This window comes from Monodelphis domestica, chromosome 5 (assembly GCF_027887165.1).
Source record: "Monodelphis domestica isolate mMonDom1 chromosome 5, mMonDom1.pri, whole genome shotgun sequence".
Taxonomy (NCBI): domain Eukaryota; kingdom Metazoa; phylum Chordata; class Mammalia; order Didelphimorphia; family Didelphidae; genus Monodelphis; species Monodelphis domestica.
The window spans coordinates 17,642,684-17,648,697 of NC_077231.1; positions in this window are offsets into that span (position 1 = coordinate 17,642,684).

Sequence of the window (6,014 nt, forward strand, 5' to 3'; positions counted from 1 at the left end):
CTGAGAAGAGCCATCCTAGAGAAACACCTATTAGTAAATTCATAAATTTGGTTATGGAGCTCACAAGTCAATTCTTAAATAAATCATGTACAGGCTGTATCCATGTTTTTGTTTTTTTTAGTCAATTACTAACTTTTTCCTTTTGTCAGTAGGTGGCTCTCCTTACTGCCTACTGCCAAGGGTCTATTCTGTTGTAAATTCTCCTTTCTTTTCTCTTAGGTTAGGCTTTTTAAAGGTCTGGGAGGGGTCACAAGTAAAAGAGGAGGCAAGACAAAGCCCTATGCCTGAAGGCAGAGACTTTTTTTGAAAAGGACTCTTTTGGGAGAGATTACAAGTGAAAAGACCATAAACAAAGGGTAGAGCTAAGACTCCTTTGCAAAAGCGTTTATGGGAGAGGTCCCCAGTGATCTTTCTTTAGCCCTCAGGCTAAAACTGCTAGGACCATGTGCTATTCTCCTTGAGCAAAGCCCACTTAAATTTTTAAAACTAGAGAGGCCATGAAACAGGAAAATGGGCTTTAAGTTGGCTCACTAGCTGTACTCAGCTGTTTTTGTTGTGAGAGAGCAAAGCAAGGGCTCCATTTTCTAGAGTTTTGATTATATACAATTTAAAAGATGGGGGGTGGTGTTATGGGACTCTATGTGTTCCCCTGGGGTTTCCCTCTTTCTTCTGGGCGCCAAAATGTTATTGGGCGGGAAGGATACCTTTTGCAAGAATGCAAGACTCTAAAACTTAGCTTAAAAACAAAAAATAGGTTTTTATTAATTTAGAAAGTAATGTTGAGAATGGCCAGGAGGATAGCAAGGTGGGACAGCAAGATGGGGAGCAATTCCTTGGGAGGAATTGGATGGAAAAGCTGTCCCCCAGACGACATCAGTTCTGGGGTTTATATACTCTTTAGATGCTATGCCCTGATGTGGATGTGACCTAGAGTATTAGTCCCTCAGGCATTTGGTGGGGTGAGGTGGTCATCTGACTGGGGTCTGCCTGGAGGCATAAAGATTCATTTCTTTGTCCATCTTAAATCTAGAGGACAAAAGAGGATAAACATCTCAAGACCCTAGGTGGGGTCATTGGGTGTTTCTAGGTTAAGAGTCACAAAGATGCAAAGGCAAGGGAATTTCCCTGATAATAGTTTCCCTGGGTTTCTGGGGTACAGTGCCAATGTCAGGGGCAGCTGGGTGGCTCAGTGGATTGAGAGTCAAGCCTAGAGACGGGAGGTCCTAGGTTCAAATCTGGCCTCAGCCACTTCCCAGCTGTGTGACCCTGGGCAAGTCACTTAACCCCCATTGCCTAGCCCTTACCACTCTTCTGCCTTGGAGCCAATACACAGTATTGACTCCAAGATGGAAGGTAAGGGTTTAAAAATAAATAAATAAATGAAAGAAAATCAAATTTAAAAGATTTTTCAAATACAAATCTAATGTAGTTAAAATTAACAGGCAAATAGATGAGAAAAAATCTTTGTAACATTTTTCTGATAAATATCTCATAAACAAAAGGAACACAAACATAAGAAATAGATACAAGTTTGTAAGATTATGATATTGTGAGGAAATTTAAGGAATTAGCACAGTGAGTGATTAATTGTGGGAATTTGGTGAACCACAATTTCTCTTATCTTGTAGACTAGTTCAGTTCCCTAGTCCAAATTCTGCCCTGTGAAAAAAGTTTATTCAGTTGTGGGAACTGGGCAAAAACTTTATTGCATTGTTTGAACCTAGTCCTAGGTGGCTGGGAAATTGAACCACCTGTACTTGCTGTTTAGAGACCCTTAACCAAAGACCTATTTTGAGAGTTGAGCCCACGGTCTCCCAAAGTGTAGGCTTCTTCTGACTAGGGGGAGTGGTCAGGCAAATAAGAGATGAGAGACGACTGAGTGCTCAAACTTGTACTTACACATCACTCAATGTTCTGCCATTGCACAGGGTTTGGTTTATTTTATAGCTTCAGTGAGTACATGCTTTTCTGGCACACAATTATTTTTCAACATACATGATCTACAGATAATTGGATATGTCACACATTAACAAATCACTTAACATTCTGTGATTGTTCACTATGTTGCTACAACAGAAAGGTTTGTGATAGAGACAAATGACATGGATAGGTTGATCTGGAGCTTAGTTCCTCCTGACCTGTGGGATGAAAAGCTAGGAGAATCATTATTGCTTTTGATCAGCTTTCAAAATCAATCACAATTACTTGGGAGATGGGTAACAAAACATTTTGTAGCTAGCTATGGGGTTAAAGGGTAATTTAAGACAGACCAGAATCAGGAATTTCCTCAATTTCCAAGTTACATTATTCTTGTGTTTCATTAAGGCACCTTGACAATGTTGCCTGGTTATCATAAATGTGTGTCAGTAACTTGTGTTTCAGAGGAATGATTGATTGTGGTGCTTGTGTGTTTGGCTACCAGTGGGTGTGGGGCCTCTGAGTGTACCTCTGCTAAGAAGGAAAAGGGAGGGGTGTGGGTGATGATCTTTAGGTTTTAATTCTATGAATATAATCTTTTTAGGGTAATAATCTGGGGGAGGGGGGAATAAAGTGAGACATCTGTATTAACCCTACAAACATGTTGCTCTCATCTATTTTTCCTGGGGCTAAGTAAGAATAATAATCATAGCAATTCCAATAATAAAGGGATGTTAATAAGGAAAGTCACTTAGGGGGGTTTCAGTGCATGTTTCCATCCTTCCTGAGAGCTGCTTTGCAGTCCTCAGTTTCCACAAGTGACGGTGTCAAACAGCATGGTCTTTGATGGCTCCTGGCTAACCTAGGTTAGGTTGACCAGAAATACAGTCAGATCCAAAGATTGATGGAAGTTTATAATTGTACATCTCAAGCATCTGAAAACTGGCCCCATACTGAGTTATTGTTTGTATGTTCCTTTGGTTGTTTACAGACACTTGAGGAGGAGTAGAACATCTTTTTTTCTGAACTCAAGAATTGCACCTGTTCACTATCCCCCTCCAAAACTTGGAAAGTTTCTAATCTTTCAGACAATTTGAAATCATACTACCTAATGTTTCATTGTTTCCTTTTAATCAATTGGTTTTATTTGATTAGTTGTGTTTAACATTTAAAAGTCTGTCTCCCCCTGTATTTGGGGTCCAGCCCTACACCGAGGAAGGGTTTTGATCCTGATTTTGTTAGGCTACTGGCAGGCATTATATAACAAATCAGCACACTCACAAGATCAAACTTTGTTTCCTCAGTTGTTTTCATCCTTTGATTATTACAATATGAAAAGGGAGTTTTCAAAGAAAGAAATCCACACTATCAACAACCATATGAAAAAAATACTCTAAATTGCAAATAATGAAATAAAAGCAAATAATTTTATTGCACATCATAAAAGTAACTCTGCTATTCTAACTTACATCTATCAAGTTGGATATGTCAATAACAAAAGAAAATGATAAATGCTGGAAGGACTATTAGATATAAGGCACACCGATCCACTGTTGGTACAACTGTGAATGAATTAGTCCAGGAATTCTTGAAAGCAATTTAGAATTATGCCCCCAAAGTTACTAAACTGTGCATACCCTTTGACTAGCAATACCATTATTATGCCCTAAGGAAAAATAGGTCCTATATAACCTGCCAGCCAGTGGCTGTTATAAAAAGAATTTTCCTTTGTGGGTTGGGGCTTGAGAAGGAGCAAGGAGTTTGAGAAAATGGGTGAAGAATGAAGGACACAGACAAGTCAATATTTTTGATAGGGAAGGCGTGAATCCCTATGACATTTTCCTTGGAAGAATTAAAGGAAAATGTGAGAAGTTTGCAGAAGTAAGAAATTCTGAGAAGTAAGAATTCCGAGATAGAAAGCATTTGGCCAAGAGAGGCCTTAGGAAAGAGAAAGACAGTAGTGAGAACTTCAAGGTTGTAGGAACAAGAAGAAGGGATCTTTTTGTAGTAGAAGTATATAGGGAATTAATGAAATGCCCAACATCTGAGAAATGGCTGAACAAATTAAATTATATGGATTTATGGAATGTTATTATGTTATAAGAAATGAAGGGATGGTTTCAAAAAGACCTTGGAAAGCTTTTAAGAACTGATGAAGAGTGTAATGGGTAGATAGAGGAGAATCATTTATAATAGCTATATTGTAAAAAATGATGGAATCTCAAAGACAAGAATTCTGATAATCATTCAAGAAGAATGCTCCCCACCTCAAAACGGAGAGATAATGGATAAACATTCAGGATAAGAAGCACACAGTTAGATAGAACCAGTGTGGGATTTGTTTTGCTTGATAATGCTTATATGATATGAGTTCTGTATTTTCCCTTCTTCCTCTCCTTCCCTCTCGTATACCTTTCTTCCTTTCTTGCCTTTCTTTTTAGTGGATAAAGTGGGAGAGAGGAAAAAAAAATAAATTCTTGATAATTCAAAGTTTTTTTTTTTTTTTAAAGAACATCATAAGGATCTTGAGTTCATGTTATATGAGATTTGCTGGAAGGAGCTGGGGGTGTTTGATCTGTTTAAGGTAGGGGTCTCCAAACTTTTTACACAGAGGGCCAGTTTACTGTCCCTCAGACCGTTGTTAGGTTGGACTATAAGAAAAAACTATGAATAAATCCCTATGCACACTGCACATATCTTAAAGTTAAAAAACAAAATGGGAACAAATACAATATTTAAAATAAAGGACAAGTAAATTTAAATCAACAAACTGACCAATATTTCAATGGGAACTATGGACCTGCTTTTGGCTAATGAAATGGTCCATATTTGCCACTGCTAGCCATAACAAGTGATGCAAGTATGCATCAGTTAGTCTAGATCTGGTTGGAGATTTCAGATGTTTCATTCTGGAAAAAAGTCTGTTCACAGACATAAGTGCTGCCAAAGATGGATGCTGATGTCACAGGCTAGATCACTGCTAGTAGCACTGCTACTTGAGGCAGTGCTGGGCCTGTGACACTGTATACTGCTATCTAGGATAGTGGAAGCTGCAGCGCTGGCTGTACCAGGCCTGTTAACACCTTGCACAGGTCCATTACCACCACCACTATACTGGGCAACAGTATACACAGTGCTGAATCCCCTCCTCCAGATCGCCACTCACGGACCACCACTGAAAGAGGTGCACCTTCAGGAAGTGCATTGGGGGCCTGATAAACGGCCTCAGAGGGCCACCTCTAGCCCCATAGTTTGGGGACCCCTGGTTTAAGGGAAGATACAGCAGGGATGTAAATAGCTGTCTTCAGGTATGTGAGGGGTTGTCATGGGCATATTCTGTCTGAATCTAGAGGCAGGAGGAAAAACGTGGAGATATTGCAAAGGGGAAAACTTGAATCCAATGTCAAAAATAGAACAAAAACCTCCTAACAAGTATGACTGTTTGGAGGTAGGACAGGGTATCTGAGGGCAAGGACTGTCTTTTAAAAAAATGTTTTTTACGGCTGGCTTTCTGCTTGTATTTGTACTCCTAGCTCTAAACCCCTGGCTTTGCATACAGTGACGTGCTCCATAAATGCTGTCATTCATTCATCCATCCATCTATCTTCTATTGTGTCAGTGTCTCACGTCAGTCTAAGAAATTATGGGGCAGACAGATGGTGACGGTTCTCTAAACAGAGTTCCAGGACTGGAGCCAGGAAGACCTAAAATCTAATCCAGGTTCCAACTCTCCCTAGATGGGTGATCCCGGGCAAATCACTTAATCCTGTTTGCTCCAGTTTCCTCAGGTGTAAAATGGGCTGGAGAAGAAACCGCCAAACTTCTCTGGTACCTTTAATGGGGTCAAGGAGAGTCGTACACCACCGGGGGGGGGGGGGGGCGAAGGGGGGACGAGGGGAGACGACTGAACAGGACATAATGAAGGTGAAGACTTCAGGGGACAGGAAAGAGGGAAAAGGGGTTTTCGTGTCTGAGCAATGGGCACAGGGCATGGCGGCCCACGGACAGACCCCGAACACTGGTGATGAGGTGTGTTCTGCAAGTTAGAGGAGACCCTCAGACACTAAAATCCCCTGGACACCTTGCTGCCGCCTTCC